Raw genomic sequence first — 19662 nt, forward strand, 5'->3', positions numbered from 1 at the left:
TGCAGCTGGCTAGCGAACCTCTTGTGGACATTCGGGGCCCCACGCACCAACCGAAGGGTACCACTGACATGCACACCTGCTTCATACAGTTCCTGGGCCAGGGATACCGAGTTATAATAATTATCCATAAACAGGTGGTATCCCTGGTTACGGAAACGATCCACAAGACTGAAGACAGTGTCACACAGCGTGGAGAAGACCCCAGAATACTCTGAGAAGTCCATGACCTATCCAGTGTTGGATTCCGTAATAAAAAAATAACTTCACACCATATTTCTTTGGCTTCTTGGGGTTGTACACTTTTATACTTAGACGCCCTTTGTATGGCATCATCCCCCCATCCAAAGAAAGGTTCTTGGAAGGAACCACGAGAAACTGGCACCGTTCACGAATGTAGTCCAACACTGGGCGGACTAAGATGAGGCAGTCGGGGTTATCCAGGGATATGGCCCTTTGGTTGAAGGCGTTGAAATACCTGTCCAACGCCAGGAAACTATCACGGGGCATAATGCCGGGCACACTGGGCGTACTTAAAATTTCGCCTCCAATATTGCCTGACGTCGGCAGCAGGCATCATTCCAAAGAAAATGTGGAGCCCCAAAAAATGCGCCATGTCCGTGAGGTTGCAGCCCCGCCAGCGATACGACAACGTCGTCTGCAGTTCCTCACGGCAGTACCGAGCATAATCCGCCATCTCTGCAATGAGGTATTCCAGCAATTCCCGCATCAGGAAGAGCTGAATGAACCCCAGTGCAGTGAGAGGCACAGGGACAGTCAGTCCAGGTGTTGCCGTGAATGGGTGCATGTTAGGTGAGGTGGGGTCCTCCAACCACCCCTCATCACTTTCGGACGAACGGCCTTCACCCAAGCTGCTGAGACGTTGCGACCTTCTACGGGACCGTGCACGCACACGCGCACGACTTCGCACTCCCACCCTCCCCACTGGCCCATCTCCCTCACTTTCACCATCATTTTCTGTCTCGTCCCCACCAGCCACAATCGGTGCCACCTCCTCCTCCTCAGACTCTCCCTCATAGGCACTGAAACCACTGAACTCCAGTTCACTTTCAGGCTGTGGCTCCCGTACGGACATTGGGGGCAAATACTCGTCATCCCTGACATCGGGCATGAGCATAATGTTCTCGTCACTAGATGACCAACTGCCATCAAAATGAGGACTTTCCATCTGCTCTCGATCGAGCTCCAACAAGTACTCATCAATGTCCTTTTGTTGGAGGCCTTCCAAATGCTTACGGATGCCCCCAGAACACCCCGATGCTTCCTAGGGGTCGTAAAAGGCACAGGATGTGGTCCTTGGTCCCCATCGGCCACACGTGGCCGCACAACACGGCATTGAAAAGCTTTGTCACCTTGGGTGCTTGGTCCCTCTCCAGCATCCCAATCTAAAACTCGCCTCACAAGCTCACTACCGACAGGCAATACGCGCCTTTCACGGTCCTGACGACATTGGGACATCTCTGCAAACGTCCTGTTGCATCACAAATACGTCAACACTCGCAAAAGTTCTGCAAAACACGAATGCGTCAAGAAATCGCTCTCCGACGATGCGCCGCTGATGCTTTGTAGTGCGAAAAGAAAGAAATTGGCGCATGCGCGGCTGGGTAACACTTGTAAACAAAACAACAGCGTGATCCGTGAACTCCCAGCATCCCTCAAGGAGCGTGATTTAAAGCCTTTCACAAACTAGGCCTATAATTATTTTTCCGCGAATATTTAAAAAAACTTTTTGTACTCAACGTACCATACGTCCACTCGGCACCCGGCAGACAATTTTAGTCAACGTACAATACGTCCAGTTGGCGTTTAAGGGTTAACAAGGCCTGTTAGGTTAGGTTAGGGTACATTAGGTTAGTATACTTCCTTTTATAATAAAGGGTTTCCTTAGCCAACCCCTTCTTGAGCATATGGCTCCCTGATGACTCCCACATGTCCAGACCCATTCCATAACAACAACATGGCAGTTGGGTCTTTCTCCCAGCAATTCCCAAAACCCTGCTTTCCCAAAGGGTCCCCAACCATGTTGGGTAAGTATGTTATTAATAATAACTGACCGACAATCAACAACGCCAACTCCTCGGCATCAGCAACACTGAAAGTATAGGAAAAATCAGTTTCCTGGGGAATAGTCCCTGCAGAGTAATCCTGTAGTCTGACCTGACTTTGGTTTCACACCTACCTTGAATTGTGCTTCTCCGGTCCCATTCTGACTTGGGGGCATCACGGCCTATTTGTTGCTCATAGCCTGTGTGATCTTGACCCTGACCTTGGGGTAGCTACAGCCCACCTGACCTTGAAGGTGGGTGTCTAGGGTGAGGAACTGATACCCTAGGTTAGGTTAGGGGAGGTTGGTTAGGCCATTTACAAATGAAACAAAGGTCAGAAATGTTCAAAGGTCACATTCAAACAATCCCATAGGGGCAACATCCTTTCAGCCCCTCCTACCTGCAACCCCTTTCATTCTTTTTACTGTACTTCCATTCATATTCTCTTTCCTCCATCCTAACAAGTGATTCATATTGCAAGGGCAAAAGGATTTCCTCCTGTTACACCTTTCAGACCTTTTTACTCTAAATTTATCTTTCAAGAGTTGAATGACCTCATAGGTCCCAGTGGATAGCCTTTGGCCTAAATATTCTAACCTAACCTAACCTAGAGGACCAAATCCTTACCCTAGTGCATGGTCTTTTGTGGTTGGCTTGGTTGTTTGCAACCAAAATGCACGTCTGAATTGTCCAAAGCACACATCAAATATTTGAAATTACTTTGTTCAAATCAGTAATGTAATAACGGTTCAAAGTAAAGTTTTACCATAAATTAGAATAGTCTTCATTTTAGCAGAGTAAGCCAAGTTTTTGTTGTGCTTCTGTTCGGTTAGCCTCGATTAGTTTCCTTTTAAGTTGAACTTTAGGCATCGCAGTTTGGCTTTAGTACGAGGATTGTCGTGAAGCCCGGCTTATTGCTTTAATACCTGGGATATTGGTGTTTTCTCTTCCAGAGTAGTTGAACCACCGTGAGGTGCTATTTGAAAGGTGACAGAAGAACTCTGTTGTCACTCCTTAATGAATGTTTGATTTACGAGGCCGTTGGGCGCGTGTAAAGCTTAGATTAGTTTTGTTTTAACCAATATCTTTTCTAACACTGTATTCCTCGCACCATTGGACTGTGGAACTGTCTCCCTGGGGATGTCATGCAATCAGAACTTCATCAGTTTAAGCGATGATGCAATGCATTACTACTCTAATACTATTCTTCTTGCATTTTAATAAGTCATTTACATTTTTATCTATTGATTTATTCATTTAATTTATTCCTTTTTAATAAGTGATCTCTTCTACCTGTTTCTTTACTCTCCAACGAACACCTGAATAATCTTTGGAAGCTTGAACTTCAAGTAAATGACCCCTTTTGAGTTTTGTTCCATATGAATAGGGTTCTTCTTCATCTTCTGAATAATAATAATAATAATAATAATAATAATAAATAATAATAATAATAATAATAATAATAATACATTCAGTATGTGCAGTTAATATATTAGTAATTTATTTGTAGTTCAGGTGCGGACTCAAATTAGAAACACGATTGCAGGCATACTGCTAATGCTAGGATTGTGTACTACATTAACATAATTTCCCAATTTTTTCTTGTACTTTATAGGAGCAAGTTATTAGTGCACCTCAATTTTTTATTCACTAAAGTGATGCAGATCTTTTTGGTGTGATAAATAAATGGCTGAGTGTAGGCTTTAGAACTGGAAATAGTGTGGCTGACGATTTTCTTTTCCTTGTGTACCGTGTGATGTATTTTATCAGCCATCTGGGTTTGTAAGAGGCCAAGAGCCAGAATATTATCACTATTATATTATAGCTCTTAACTTAAAACCATTTGTATGCAGTTCAACTCTCTTCACATCAACTTGACTGAAATAGCAGACTTGACTTTGTGCTGACAGAGTTGAGTGATTAAAGAAAGCAGTGCTACTGGTGCTGAAGGACGCTAAGGAACAACCTTGAGTGCTACTTGTAGGATCCCATTAAAGGCACATTGTGTTCTGTTCTTCCTGAAGGAGGAAATGAATGCATGACTGCCTAAACATTCTTGACTGATATGAAATGAAATACTTGATTCTGTTTTGTGGTTCTGAATGACTTGAAAAGTAAAGGTATCTTTTTGCGGTAGCTTGTGTTAATTATTGACTGGTATTCTTTTTTTCAGAGTTGAAGTTGTGCGGTGTTGCTTTTTGTCAATTAACATGTACAGTAACACTGAAGATTAATGCTGTCTATCAGCTCATTGAGCCTTTCTAAGTGAAGCTTGCCTATCTCCGTGGTTAGGCCTGTAAGTGTAGTCTGTCAGTTCTAACCCTTCCACATTTCTTTCTCAAGAACTATAGAGTCAGTTTCAACCAAATTTGGCATAACTCCCTGGGTAGAGGGTCAAAGTTTGACCCAAAGAGGTGCCACATCTTCTGAGGGGAGATGATTAAAAGTACTGTATGTTCGAGGTTAGGTCAGTTGAAAAACATTTTCTAAAACCACCTCTGTGGTGGGGGGGGGTAACATCAGTGCACCTCACATGGTGCATTGTAGGCATTACATAAAGGTTCTTTGAAGTGTCCCTTCGGCGTTTAGCTGCAGCCCCTTTCATTCTTTTTACTGTACCTCCATTAATATTCTCTCCCTTCCTTCTTACTTTCCACCCTCTCCTAACAACTGTTTCAAAGTGCAACTGCATTGAGGTTTTCCTCCTGTTACACCTTTCAAACTCTACTCTCAATTTTCCTTTCAACACTGAATGGCCTTATAGGTCCCAGTGCTTCACCTTTGGCCTAAATCTTTTATACCTTAAAACTTCCAGAAATAAAAAGAAACTAGCCTGAGAGTTTCTATAAGTAGTATGCTATAGATTCAAATACATTCAAACCATGGCTCCCAGGGCCATGACAGAACCCCAGTCAGGATCCAGAGTTTATTTGTAAATTAGGAAGTTTGTGAGTCCTGTCAGTCCCAGAGTCAGAGCTGTGATGAGCAATTTGTCACTTTCTGCGTGTGAAGTAACTACTCATGCTATGATACTCATTCTGGTGTCATTTTAGTGGCACACTTGTCAGTTTCTTTGGTGCTCAAAAAGAAAAATGTTGGAGTGATCAGTTTTAAAATTTCCAAAAATGGTCACAGCATTGCAAAGACCTGTGAGGTTGGGATTTGGATGAATTTCCATCAAATCATGATTGATGAAAGGGTTAATGTGCTATCACCCTCATGTACTCAAACTTCACTCAGTACAAATCTTGCTTGGTCTGTGGTGAGGGTCATTTCAGTAGGAATACATTGGATAAATCTATCAAAAAGTGGGCTCAGGAGACTGCTCTGGTCTGTGGGATTCTTGTTCTATTTTACAGTTCCACTTCGGGTATCAAAACTTGGTCATTTCTAGGGTTGTAGAGCTGGCTTGAGACATTTATTCCTGAACTAGAAATGACATGGGGGAAAAAAGGTCATTCTGAAAAAAGTAGGGCCTTGTCTAGTCAGCAAAAGAAGAGTTGATACAGCATGACAGTAAGATGAATGAGGCGAGACAACTGTGAAATAAAAGAACCCAAGGGAACAGTTGAGGAGGAGAAAGCAGAATGCAGGTACTGTATACCATTTTGCCAAAGGGACATCTAAAAAGTTGGGCTTGACTCCTTTAACAGAGTTTTTATTTATGTGTGTAAAACTCAATTTCAGTCGATACATTTTTGCTGTCATCATTTCATTTGGCAGTCATATAGGATGAGTATTTTAATACTGAGTCAGGTGCAAACTCTTTAGTAGAAGTACAACTCCCATGTCACTTTTGATTTGCAGATCAGCCTCTATTGCAGCAGTGTTAGTCGAGAAATGTCTTGCTGAGCTATCTGACCTGGCGATCATTTCTCTTCTTGCATACCACCATTTACAGCGTGATGTTGATTCAGACCTAAACTTTTTTTTTTTGAGATTGCAGTCCTGAGCTGCTCTTTTGTAGTTACTGTTTGACAGTACTGTTCCTGTTTTTCAAGATCTGCCTTTAGACCAAGTCGTCAAAACCTAAAATTGGGCCACAGATTACATGCTACACAACGCGTAAGCTTCAATTTGGGTTGGGTAGCTTGTACCTGTTCACCTCCTTCATACTAGAGTTCCTTGGGCCTCATATAACTTGCTGGGACATTGAACTCCTAAGATCTGTTGCAAGTTTCATGATCAGTCACATCAGTTGGAACCAACTGTCTGTTGTGTTGTTGGTCACTGTCTAAATTTTGAGAAGACCCAATGTTGCCTACCTTTGTTGATTGAAATAAACAGTTTAGCAAGCATGATACTGCCCATTGTTGGTGTTGACCTCGCTGTGACTGTCTAAACCAGATGTCTTTTACCTGTTGTGGCCAATTATTTGCTCTTCCCCAGACTCAAAATCAATTGGAAAGTCGTTCACTTTGTTTTCCTGAGTTACGTTGAGTGTATCTTAGTTTAACCAGACCACTGAGGAGCTGATTAACAGCTCTCCCAGAAAGGGCTGGCCCGAAGGATTAGATTTATTTTACGTGGCTAAGAACCAACCGGTTACCTAGCAACGGGACCTACAGCTTATTGTGGAATCCGAACCACATTATAACGAGAAATGAATTTCTATCACCAGAAATAAATTCCTCTAATTCTTCATTGGCTGGCCGGAGAGTCGAACGCTGGGCCAACAGTGTGCTAGCTGAGAGCTCTACCCACCCCTCCAATGGAATTAGCCTGAGTGTGTGACATTTCATGCTGGTATCATTTCAACTGCAAACCCCCTGTCGCTTTCAAGTGAATCCCATTTGTAATATTAGCTAATTTTGGGCCATGAGACCACAGTTAGTTGCAGTTGGGAACTTTTGTTGAGTGAGAGAGTAAGACAGACACTGTGCATTTTATAAGCAGTAAATTCTGTGCTAAACCAAGTCAAAGTTGTAGGCTCATAGGTTTACCCTGAAAGGTATGTCATGAAATGTAACATAAATAAAGTAGTAAAATTAAAGAAATTGAACAGCTAAGTGTGATTTGAGCAAGAACCTTTATTACGATCTCCAGTGTGTCACACAAGGCATGCTGTAGTAGATGTTTGTAGGATGAAGGGTTGTCAAGCTGCTTATGACATCTTCCTTGTCCAGTCTGAGAAAGCATTGAGCTCTTTTTGAAGCATAGCATAAACCCCGTTTGGAAGCTCTACGAGTTTGGTTGTGAAATATTGAATTTTTTTGCATCACTGGATTTCTGTTCTCCTTTGAATGTGGATTTGATGCGGAACTTTCAATTTGACTTGCCGTGTGGATATGCTAAAGGAATTCCACTGGCCAGTATTGCACTGGTACCTATCATTAGCACAACAGTTTGTCCTTAGTCCTTCATCACTGTGATCAGTACAGTGTTCACTAATGCTGGGTAGATTTATTGCTACCATTGATTATAAGACTTTTTCCCCCATAGGGGGTAATACCACCTGTGCACCCCATGCCGTGGCTGTAACCATATCTTTACCATGACTTGTTTTTCCAGGTTCCTTTTCCAAGGGAGTTTCTGTTGGGTTGGTTGCGATGGTGGTGTTAGTGTTTGCATCCCCATGAGTTCTACTGCTAGTCTTGCGCCTGCATGTGCCAGGTTCTTTGTTTCTGTGAAACAGGCGACCACCAGTATTCGCGGGGGATGTGAACCACAATAGCTAAAATCCGCGAATAATTAATAGTTCAAACACAAAAGCCCTCTAAAAATGCTTGTACCTGAGCATCGTAATAGTTTTATCACAAAAAGTGCATCGAGTCATGAAAATACGAAAATACAGCACTTAGTGAATATTTCTCAGTGAAAAATACCGAGAATCGGAGAATTTTCCGCGAATAATATATGTTCCATAGAGAAATCCGCAAATCGTTGAGTCTGCGAATAGGCGTGAGTCGACTGTACTGGTGGTATGTATTAGTCTCATTATTTCATCAACTTCTTTTGTTTACCCCCTTAGCTTCTTTGTGCTGTAGGCTTTCATGGAGGGGAATCTTTGTTCTTTCTGTATCTGGCTTCATCCATTGTCTGATCTTTTCCACCAATTCCGACCTCTCTGTTACATCTTCAGCAGTTCTTCAAGTGCTGTTGTTTGGTAGTTCATTATTCATGTCATCTTCTGTGGTATCGTCTCTTAGTTCGTCTTCTTGTCCTTCATTGCTGGGTGTTGTTTCTCTCTCCAGTTCCTCTTTCTGTTGTGGCTAGCCAGTTCTTTCTCTTTGTGTTTCTTACTTGCTCTGCCAGCCTCTGGTCTGTTTGAGGGGTGTTATTTCTCTCATTCCAGATGCTGCCCAACCATCATCTTTCTGTCAGGTTGCTCCTGATGTAGCGTCTCCATATTTCCTTATTTTCTTCTCTCGTCCATTTCTTCTTCTTCTGGTTTTCCTCTGTAGCTCCTGTCTCTGGTTGCTGGTTACTGTCGTTGTGGTGGTCAGTTGCTGGGTGATGACCTCCAAGTACCTGACCGACCTCCCCGTTCATTGGACTGCTGGACAAAGCTCCCTCTTGCCAGAGGTTCCATTTATTTCATCGTTGTTTAATCTTTCATTTCTTTCCATCATTACTGAGTTTTGCTATTTAACCCATAGCTGGACCCTACCCCATCAGGAACAGGTACTAATTTACAGCTGAGTAGACTGAGGACATTCTGGTAAAGATCCTTTCCCAAGGAATCAACTCTGAGGAGAAAAGTCACCCATCTGATGACAGAACAGCCAAAATGTTGCTTAACCAGTCCATCGATGTGCTAAACCACTCTGCCACGGTGCCCATATTATTATTATTATTAATTATTATTATTATTTATTATTATTATTAATTATTATTATTAATTATTATTATTAGTTATTATTAATTATTATTATTATTAATTATTATTATTAATTATTAATTATTATTATTAATTATTATTATTATTATTATTATTATTATTAATTAATTATTATTATTATTATTATTATTATTGAGAATAGGAACTCTCAATCATGTGGAACAACCCCACATTGGCCATTGTCTTGAAAATCAAGCTTCCAAAAAATAGTGTTCATTCAAAAGTAACAGGTGGTAACAGAAAATACAGAAAGAAGAGGTAGGTTATTATGAAAGGAAAATGAATTAACAAATATGTAAATGAAACCCTAATTTCCACAGCAGTACGTAAGCTTACCCAAGGTCTTTGGCCCAAGTTGGGTGTGTGTGTGTGTGTGTGTTTGTGTTCATGCTGATAAAAATCACAATTCTTAAAAGTAAATTTTATTTTTCCTAACTATACAAACCCAAGGGCCTTTACTTTAGGAAATGTAATGTAAAGGACCAACGTTTTGTGTATCGTGTCGGAACAAGGGCATATTCGGTGCCACTTGTTGAATCTTTGCAGTTTGGCTTCACTCAGATACAGGTTTAACGAGCGAAACTTTACTGTGCGATTATTAAATCATCTGTTAACTGAAATGATTTACACGTCACTTTGTTTTCTGTGTCAGTTTTATGTAATAATAAAGTCTACTAAATCTTTATATATTCAGGTTAAATACTTATACAGGAAATCTTTATCTGTATGAAATGGGTCCTTTAGAGGCCTACTGAAGCACTGCATTCTACTGTTTAAACATCATTGTGATTCATGTGAAAACCTCATGAAATAATTGACAGTGATTCCTTAAAATTCTACCACAAAGTTTCTAGAACTCATGTGCCCAAATACTTGATCATTTCTAAGTCATACAAATCACAGCTGTTTCAATAAATACAACTCAGTCGTTCGAAAACAAAATGCTGATGATTCTGATAAAATTTCTCTTAAATATTCTCAATAAACATTCGATGTCTACAAACCACAATAATTCATACAACAGATAAACACTTTTTTTTTTTTTTTACTTTGAACCAGGCAATTATATGAAATCCCACCTTATGAAAACTAACATGAACACAGGAATAAAACACATTTAACTTACAAATAACACTCCAAGCTACTAGCTCGGAATAATGTCCAAACGTGAAACAACTAAGATTCAGTTGCCAAACAGACTACTAGCCATCACAGCAAGTTGTTCTGAGTGAGGGCATTTGAGTGGGGCATTACTGAGTAAGCTATGGGCCTTTGCTATTGATTTCCCGAGACTAAAATGTGCTGAGATGTGGTTTGTGATGACTGAAGATCAAAAATACTTCTGAGGTTTCTCGCAAGAATGCTAATTATTATTATTATTTTATTACTATTATTATTATTATTTAGATAAACATCATTAAATGGAATTTTTCTTTTGCTATTAAGAAAAGGTTTGGCTTTGTCGTCATAAACTTTTCAATGTGACTATCCATCATTTTAAAGCAAGCTAATAAATAGCACCATAGGCTTATGTCATTACATTAACACATAGCATTCTCAGACAATTACGGCATCTAGATAGGCATACAATAAACAGGATACAAATGTGTCCCTCAAGTAATGTACTTGACCTTAAAAGTTAAAATGCCAAGAGTTCGTATTTCTAACCACTAGAGGAATAGAATGGAATATAAATTTTAGGCCAAAGGCCAAGCGCTGGGATATATGATGAGGTCACCCAGCGCTGAAAGGTTTGGAAGGCGTAACAGGAGGAAACAAATCTCTTGCAGTTGCTCTATGAAACAATTGTTAGAGAACGTTGAGGAAAGTAAGATGGAAGGAAGAGAATATGGACGGAGGTATAGTCAAAGGAATGAAAGGGGTTGCAGCAGCTAGGGGCTGAAGGGACACTGAGAAGAACCTCATTAAGTAATGCCTACAGTGCACCGAGTGAGGTGAACTGTTTATACATTTGTGGATATTTCAAAGAAATGTAGGATTAGTTCCTGTACATAGTACGGACACTGAAAGTGCTCTTAGACCTTGAAGACACCTGATCCACTACTGTAGGACAGTCTCTGAGGATTACCTATGTCAGAAGGACAAAGAATTCCTGGAGATGAATCAATGACGTCCTCCAGCAAATGGAAAGGGAGAGAAGCATCCTTGTCTACAGTCCTACATAAAGCACATAGTTCAGAGATAACAGAAACAAGCTTAGGTACACATGCTACTCTAAAAAAAAACCTCTGAAGAAGATAAATATCTTAAGGTAACCAAAGTTGACGACTTCAGTGAATTTCAGCAATTTACAAACGAGAAATAAAGTACTTTCAACATGGAATAGTTTGCCCAGTGCAATTGTGGAATCTTCTGATTTCCAAATGTTTCAACGAGGAGCAAATGTTCTCTCTCTCAGCCAAAGATTTCAAGAAAGAAAGAAGGAAAACAGCACCACAAAAGTCCCACTTTTACCAACAACTCTGTAATATTCATTTAACTGACAAGGCTTCTTCATACAAAAGTCCCTCATCCTCAACAAGTGGTTAAGTAACTTACAAAGCTATTCAAACCTGACTAAGTAACAGGCATACCTAAAAATACTTAAATAAAAAATACTTAAACAAACAGTACCTTCGTATCAAAGGTCTACAAGTACACCCAGATTTTATCCACAAATCCTTCGGGGTCAAAACTGAGTTGACCGAGCACATCTTCGCTTGTGGGAACACTTGATATTATGATCAACTAATCAACTTAATCTTGGCTTGTTGACCCCATAGCCCATACCTGCAGATGGAGGAGAGAGGTTGAGAAGAAAATAAAAGTAAAAGACACTGACCACCTGTAATGATACTACTCACTACAACAGCACAACACATGAGAGTTGAGGCAAAAACTATTAGTCACTCCTAATACAGAATTTACGTTACATGTGATTAACAGGCAAGAATCAACCATTATTTGAGAGAACTAAGGCTTACTGGTCAACTAACAAATATTGGTTTGTCTGCTAAATAACTGATAACTTTTAGACTCCACTGTGGATACAGTACCACTTAGACTTTGCATAGACTTCTAAACTTACCAGCTACGTGATTTAAAGCACCAAGCATAACTAACTTGGTCTTCTTGATGTGTATTTTTTTCGTACACATTCTGCATGTTCAGATTCTTTTCAGTTCATGTTTATAGGTAATCTAACACCAGGAAGCCTGTGTTATGAGGGCTCTCCATCTCCTCTGTTCTGTGGTCTTTCTGCCTGAATGCCCATCAGTCCTGGGTCTTCATCCGTCCTCTTTTTCTGTGATATCCAGGGCCTTCCTGTGGGCCTTCTCAGATCTGCCCCGTCTATATCTTCTTTTCTGAGACTAACCACTCCTCAACGCACTCATTATCATCATAATGGCACAAATCATTATCAAAATAATGATGATTATGTGACGAATCAAAAGGGAGAGAGAGAGAGAGAGAGATAATATTTCTTGATCCTTCTCTGGTTGATTTCTGACAGTACAAATCCTTGCTGGTACTAAACTTGCTGATCCGTAAACTATACCCATGATCTTTTCGTCACACAGCCAAGCAGTGACGTCTACCTGGTTCGTGATCTAAGCATTTTCATCGATGGCACAAAGCCAAATGCATCAAGTGCATCCTGCTGTCATCCAACATCTCTGTTGAGAGATGTGATGGATAGCGGCAACTGCCAGAACACAAAGTGTGAGTCCAACATCTTGTACGCCATTCCAAAGTCCCTGACTTTGTTCTCTTGAGGATTAACGAGACATCTTGATAGGTTTCTCGTTGCAACAATAGCCGATGGATCTGAAACAGAAGAGGAAAAAACTTTGGTAATGAATGACAGTACTCTACTGATATAAGGGCACAACTTAACATAAACAACGTCAGTTAAGCTGTAGTGTTCTGTATATTTACATACAAGGGCAAATGGCTTCCTTGTCTCTTTCTTGATTCCCAGTGAATGAATCCGTATACTAATACTACCTCATACACGTGATTAGCAAAGGCAAACAAATTTAACGACACAATATAAAGCAGAAAATAACACAAGCAAGTGGATACTTCTTTCAAATACAAACTTAGCATTGGTAAACAAAAATTTAAAGCTTCAAAACGAACAAAACATTTCGATACATAAATACAAAACATTCAAACATTCCCTCTTTAGTGTTGGTTTAGCCGATACAAAACTTATGCCGTTGTGTTGCATCGCAGATAAAAATGTGACTCAAAGGCTTGTTATAACTAGCCATAGCAAAAGGCTGGACATTACACACTGTAAGGCAACACCCATCATACAATGTCGTCTTATTATTATTATTATTATTATTATTATTATTATTATTCAGGAAATGAACCCTATTCGTAAGGAACAAACCCACAAAAGTGGCCATTGACTTGAAACTTGAGAAGCTCCCAAAGAATATTGCAGTGTTCACTTGAAAGAAGTGACAGAGGGCAATATGTAATACAGAAAGAAGAGATTGGTTATTAGAAATGAAAAAATAAAATAAATGAATGAATTGATAGAAATTTAAGGAAAATATAACAACTTTTAAAATAAAATGGATTTTTCCTAACTATACAAACCCGAGGTCCTTTACATTAGTAATTACTTTCAGGCGTAGGCTGGAAACGGCCGTTAAACTCTTGAGCAACGTGGTTAGGCAGTAACTACCGCCAGGTAGGCGGGGATACCCGCCTGCCCGATTGTAACCATTCCAGTTTGCCTTTCGGTCCAGGTTCAGATTGAAGGGTGGCATGAGGTGGGCATAAAGTGTAAAGGACCTTGGGTTTGTATAGTTAGGAAAAATACAATTTACTTTAAAAATTGTTATTTGTTCCGACACAATATACAAACCCTCGGTCCTTTACATTAGGAAGACTCACTGGTTGGAGGGAGGAATCTGAGTGAGTCTCCTGAACTGACGAGTTCTACACACCTGGGTTACCCCTCCTGGTCGAAAGAGCGAGGAGGGGTACCGTGCCTCTGACATATTGATCGGAGTGTAGGAACTGCAAGATCAAATGTCAGATACTGGACCTTTTCGCATGAGTGAGGAAACGTAACTCCTACGAAATAGGCTGGAAGGATCTAGAGTCGGAGGCAGTAAGGAAAAGCCAAGATAGGGTTTCCTTATTGCCAGTCTCTCCTTCCTCCCCTTGCTAGAGGAAGGAGCGGAATTGCTCCTATGATTCTATAAGAAAAATAGAACGGGCGCTCGATGTGTCGTCTTATCGCATCAGTGCCAGTTCCAGCAGCTATTGGTTTGAGTCCTATTCTCATCCCTAAGGAGAAGTTGGAGGACGGGGAAGGAGGAGGAAGAGAGGCCAGTCACTCTCGGAATCCTTCTCACTTCCAGAACCAACGCCTTAGGCGAGATGCTACTCGCCCTCTTGAAGGAGCCGGGTAAGACAACACAACTTGTTGAGCAGCCACCACAGAGCCAAGGAAAAAGGGTTCCAAGGGCCTGAGGGCAAGACCAAAGGAAGAAGACAAGAGTGTGGTCTAAGAGACCACGTCTTCCTTCCAGACAGACAGAAACTTCCGGAATGCGAGGGATGGACCAAGCCATCGACTTCGTGAGCTCTCAGGTGAAAAGTACCAGGTATTGTCGTCGTCAGCTGCCAAGTACCTCCTTTGATCGCTTCACGAAGTCAGGAGGAAGATGTGTCCTTAGACACTTCTTCCTTGGGAGAGACAGTACTAGCGAAAACGTGGACGACATCCAGGTTAGGAATGTTGAGCCTTTCGGAAAGTACCACAGCTCCCAGTAGGACAAAGTAACGAATGATCTGGATCATCGATACCAAGTCCAAGGAGGAGGGGAACAAGAAGGACTCGAACCCGACAGTCGATGCCAATGGATTCGGAGTCCACCTATGACATCCCAGAAGGAGTCGAGGTATGATCCCCATCCCTGTTCTTCCATCTTCTATGCCAAGGCCAGGGTAAGATGAGAGATGGTCCTAAGAGGGCATATCTCTATCCAACGACTGTCGTAGGGCGTGTGCAGAGCACGGACAGGAACCCTAAACGAGAGTCGCATGCCACCCAGGAAACAGTTCCCTGGGAGAGCATGACTGAAGAAGCTTCTCGTCCGTAGCTAACACTCGACTGAGGAGACGAAGGCTACTTCAGATAGAAGACTAGGTCGCAAGGGCCTACGTTCTTCACAAATGAATGGGAGAGAAGCAACCCTCGGCGGAGAAGACCAGGAAGTCCAGACTTGACGAGCGACTCTGACCCGAGAAGAAGTTCCGACAACGACACCACCAGCAAAGACGGATCCAGTCCCTGGGACAGTGTTGCAGAGCACTTCAAGGGATACCCAGCTATATCCGTTGCCGCTCGGCGAGAAAGCCTGTGCTTGCAAGGAAAGCTGGAAAGTCTCCCAGTCCTGAACACACAGGGATGTACTGCCTCAAGAACTGCTTCTTGTGTAGCTGCTACAGAAGGTTGGGTCAAGCGGAATTCTTCTCGATGCCTCAGCAATCAGGTCGGATGAAGACGAAGTCTTCAAGTATTTGTCTGTAACTTGGGGTGAGCAATGTTTGTGAACCCCTAGCGAAACAGACAAATACGGAGGGAAAAAACGTCGATATCAAGTTTTCACCAAAAAGACAGCATGCCTCAACAGAGTGGCCCCTGATCTGGTATGAAGGAGCGAGAAAAAACTACCGACTTGTGTGCAGGGAGGCAACAGAAGGACAGTAGGGATTTCTCAGTCGAGTAGTCTCTGCATGAATCTTCGTGAAGAAAGAGTGAGCAGCATGTTCCGTCCAGATCACTCAAACCCGAGGCCAGGCTTGCCTACCAATACATCCCCACTAGGAATGCATCTGGTTAATTGAGCTGTCAAGTGTGCAATAGAACAACACTCGAGTACCTGCAAATGTCGAGATGAAACAGGAGGAAAAAACGATTGCCTCCTGTTTGTCAACAAATGCCACTACTGTGATTTTGTTGTTCAATGAAACCAGTGAGTGCCGCAAAACCCATCCTGAATTCTCGGACAGCCAAAAGGCTACCCTGAGCCCAGGACGGTAATGAGAAGGTACTAATCGTCTCGGTCACACAAATTCAAGACAAGGTCTTACTAGTGTGCGCCTATTCCTCAATCTGTCAATCCGTAAGTAGACACAAGATGTGAGGGGAATATGCAAGCATATTTGAAGGTTCCTTCAATCAAGCATTAGCCTAACTCTTTCCTCATACATCCAAGAGGAAAGAACGGAGAAAAGGAAGCAGGCTTCCATTTTCCACCATGGGGAAGCTTCTGCAAGATGACAGGGTACCAAGGCAATTACCTCTAGCCGGCTGGCATTTCCCGAATCGGGAGCACGGGAGAGGTGGCGGGATGGAAGTTCAATGGAAAGAATTGCCGAGACCTAAGGGAAATAGATACTTCTCCTGAAGGAATCCATTCCCAGGTCTCGGCAATGTTTGCTGCCAGTTCCAGAGACTCGATAAGTATCATTTCGTCCAGGCATCAGCAGTTGCAATCTTCTTCTGAAGCCTAGGACTTCTTAGCTAAGGAGTTGAGGGGGGCTGGCTTGAACTCAAGGTCCAGTTGAGATGACTAAGACCCAAAGTTCTTGGCCATTGTCCAAAGGACAAGTCAGTGCCCTGGTGGGAACCTTGATTACCGGGCTATCTGGCAAATCTCTGAAAGAGAAAGGCAGAACCAAGTAAAGGTTCGTTCCCAAGGGTCGAGCCAACTCGGGACTTATGAAACCGGAGATCCGAATTGGGACAAAGTCCTTCTTCTTAGCACCAGAATTGCCCAAAAAACTGCAGTTGGCAAGACCCTCCGAGGCAGGGGTGGAAGCTTGGTGTCTCGACCTGAATTAACTCCTTCGAAGAAAAGAATTCATCAGGTCGAGAATGCTCTCGGAAGCCAGAACCACGGCGGTCCCTGACACTCTCGGCCCCTTGGAAACTGCAAGGTTTGGGAGTGGTGAAGGTTATTCATTGGGGGAGCCGCGGTCCTGTCCCAGGGCGGAGCGAAGTTCTCCGAGAACACAGGGGCGATCGTAACTTGAAGAGGAAGACCCTCGCTGTTTCCCATGCGTGAAACTCCTGTACCTCTCCCCTTGGAGGGAGACCTTGACAGATCCCATGAAACCCTCCTTGGCTACCTGGTTATAACACGAAAGAATTGGGGGGACCGATACCCAAAGCACGCCAGGCAGCCGAACTCCGAAAAAAAATTTTGTCGGAGCTCTCTCTGTCCGTCTTGCGCCTCTCGGAACAACCGAGAGGAGAAGAGAACAGGTGAGGAGAAAAGAGTATCCCTACCTGTCCTGCCATTAAGATAAGCAGGAGAGGCGGACTGTGAGCGATAATCAACCGAAGGAGATTACTGCCACACGGGGAAAGAAGAGCACTTGTGCCGTGGCAAAGCGCTTTCCTGGGAAGAGCAAAACATTCACTCGAACATAGCCGAGAACCCGAATTGGAAAAAACCGAGTGGGGCCGAGCCGAGCCGATCACGCGAATACGATCCAGCTGGTTGGTATGTGGAGGACTGGGAGGCAGGCGGGGCGTGCCAAGCCAAGCCGAGCCAGTCTGGCAAGCAGAGTCGAGCTGAGCCAGTCTCGTAAGTGCAACCGGGAGCCGAGCCGAGCCAATTGCGCGAACACAATTGTAACTGGGCAGGCCGGACTCATCTGCTGTGAACAATTGCTAGTTTCCCGAACTCTAAACTCCTTCGAGGCAGAGGCCCCTTGAGAAGAAGGTTCAAAGGGGAATTCTGTGTCTGCTATCTTGCATGCTCGAACCCTAAAGTTTGAGACACAAGAATGAAGCCCGCCCGAGCAACCGAAGCAGCTGGCGGGCAGTATCGAAACACCTGGCATCTCGGCGCCCAGACACCTGGGCGTCTCGGCACCCAGACACCTGGGTGTCCCGGCAACCAGACATCTGGGTGTCTCGGCACTTTCTCTTGTCCTGTGCCTCTCGTAAGGAGAGCGCTCGTGATTCATAGAATTCGAGCTACCCACGAGACTTCCGAAAATCGGGAGCGGCTGCTTTGTTTCCTAACAGATGACTTCCGAAAATCGGGAGCGGCTGCTTTGTTTCCTAACAGATCGAGAGCGGCTGCTTTGTTTCCTAACAGATCAAAAGAGCCAAGCGCAGAACCAGTCTTAGACGCAGACTTCCAAGACTGGCAACGAGGGCGTGGCCTCGAGAGGCAGCGCTCTCGCGGCCCCTGAAACGTAAGATCCCACAGGAGAATGCAAATTGGTCAACGAGAGAAACTTGTCTCCCGGAAGACAGTCAGTCCCTTAGAAGTCCCGCAGGACTCACAAAGTGAATCTCTTCCCTGCTTCTTCTGATGTTCGAACCGACAGGATCGAGACACCAGGCTGGGAACCCGACAGAGCACTGGCAAACACTTGGAGAGCGCTTGCGGTGCTGGCAGGAAGAGGAGCCGAGACACCTGGGTGCCTCGGCCCTTTCTCTCGCACTGCTCCCGAACTGGGCCCAGGAAAATCTCTTCAGACCAGATCAGGACTCGATATTCCATAGAATCTCGAGCACTCGGAGTGGCTCACGAACGAGCGCCCGAAGCAGCCCCCACCTTAGAGGCGGAACCTCTTAAGACTTGGGAACGGGATCGCAAACTGAGGTCTGCGCGCCCGCGGCTTCCGAAACACAAAACTCACGGCTATGCCAATTGGTTTCCTAACCCATAGGTCGGGAAGAGCCAACGAGAGACCCACAGCCTCCTCGGAAGGAGGCAGTCCCTAGACGTCCAAGGGCATCAAGGGGAAGAAGCAGCATTCCTCTCCTTCGGCCGACGGAGGCCTGTCCGATTCTCGGGACCCCCTTGGACCTTGGGAGAGGAAGGGAAGACGCAGCAGAAGACGAAATCGAAGATAAGATGAAGAAGACAGCGGCTACTTCCACAGGGCGGCTTCCTTCACCTCCACTCCGTCATCTTCTACAGGATGGTGGACACGAAACATCGTAATCTCCAGGGTAGTCTGGCAGGAACACAACGGACGCAGCCAGGACACCACCACCAGGAGAAGCAGCAGGCATGATCAGGACAGCCGATGCAGGAGTTACAGCAGCGGTTCGGAAGGCAGGAGCTACTGCAACAGCCAGGAACATCACCTCAACAGGACGACTTCCTACATATTCACGCCTACATCTTCTACAGGATGGCGGACATCGTAACCTCTGGGCCAGCTGGCAGGAACGCACAGAAGCGGCCCCAGGCACGACCGCCAGAAGCGGCAGGAATGATCAGGACAGCCGATGCAGGAGCTACAGTACAGGTTCGGAGGGCAGGAGCTATTGCAACGGCCAGGAACGTCACTTCCACAAGGCGACTTCCTTCCCTTCACGCCAACATCTTCTACAGGATGGCAGACATCGTAACCTCCAGGGCAGCTGGCAGGAACACAATGGAAGCAGCCCCGGGCACGATCACTAGGAGAAGAAGCGGGCACAATCAGGACATCCGATGCAGGAGCTACGTTAGCGGTTCGGGAGGCAGGAGCTACTGAAACGGACAGAATGTCATTTGAAAGTCACCAGCATCGACAGGAGCGATCAGGGCGGCTGCGGCAGGAGACCAGGAGAGCAGCCCACAGACTGTCATCGAGTTGACAAGAGGGAACACAGGGTACAGAAGGAGCAGATGGACCACAGATACGCAGGAGGCATTGCAACAGCATACATGAAACCCAGCAATGACAGCGATCGATCTACATCGGCGA

At 44.0% G+C, this 19662-nt stretch overlaps 1 protein-coding gene across 2 annotated transcripts in view; it reads right to left on the minus strand.

The window, feature by feature from the left end:
• The window catches only part of LOC136834447 (zinc finger protein 271-like), a 92531-nt gene that overhangs the window by 44356 nt on the left and 28513 nt on the right, over positions 1 to 19662 (minus strand). For both annotated transcript variants that reach the window (XR_010851811.1, XR_010851810.1), the window contains exons 2-3: positions 11993 to 12732; positions 11539 to 11694 (exon numbers count right to left, since the gene is read on the minus strand). The gene's annotated coding sequence lies outside the window, so the exon portion shown is untranslated. The remainder of the gene's footprint in view (positions 1 to 11538; positions 11695 to 11992; positions 12733 to 19662) is intronic.

This window comes from Macrobrachium rosenbergii, chromosome 53, assembly GCF_040412425.1.
Source record: "Macrobrachium rosenbergii isolate ZJJX-2024 chromosome 53, ASM4041242v1, whole genome shotgun sequence".
NCBI classification, from domain to species: Eukaryota; Metazoa; Arthropoda; class Malacostraca; order Decapoda; family Palaemonidae; genus Macrobrachium; species Macrobrachium rosenbergii.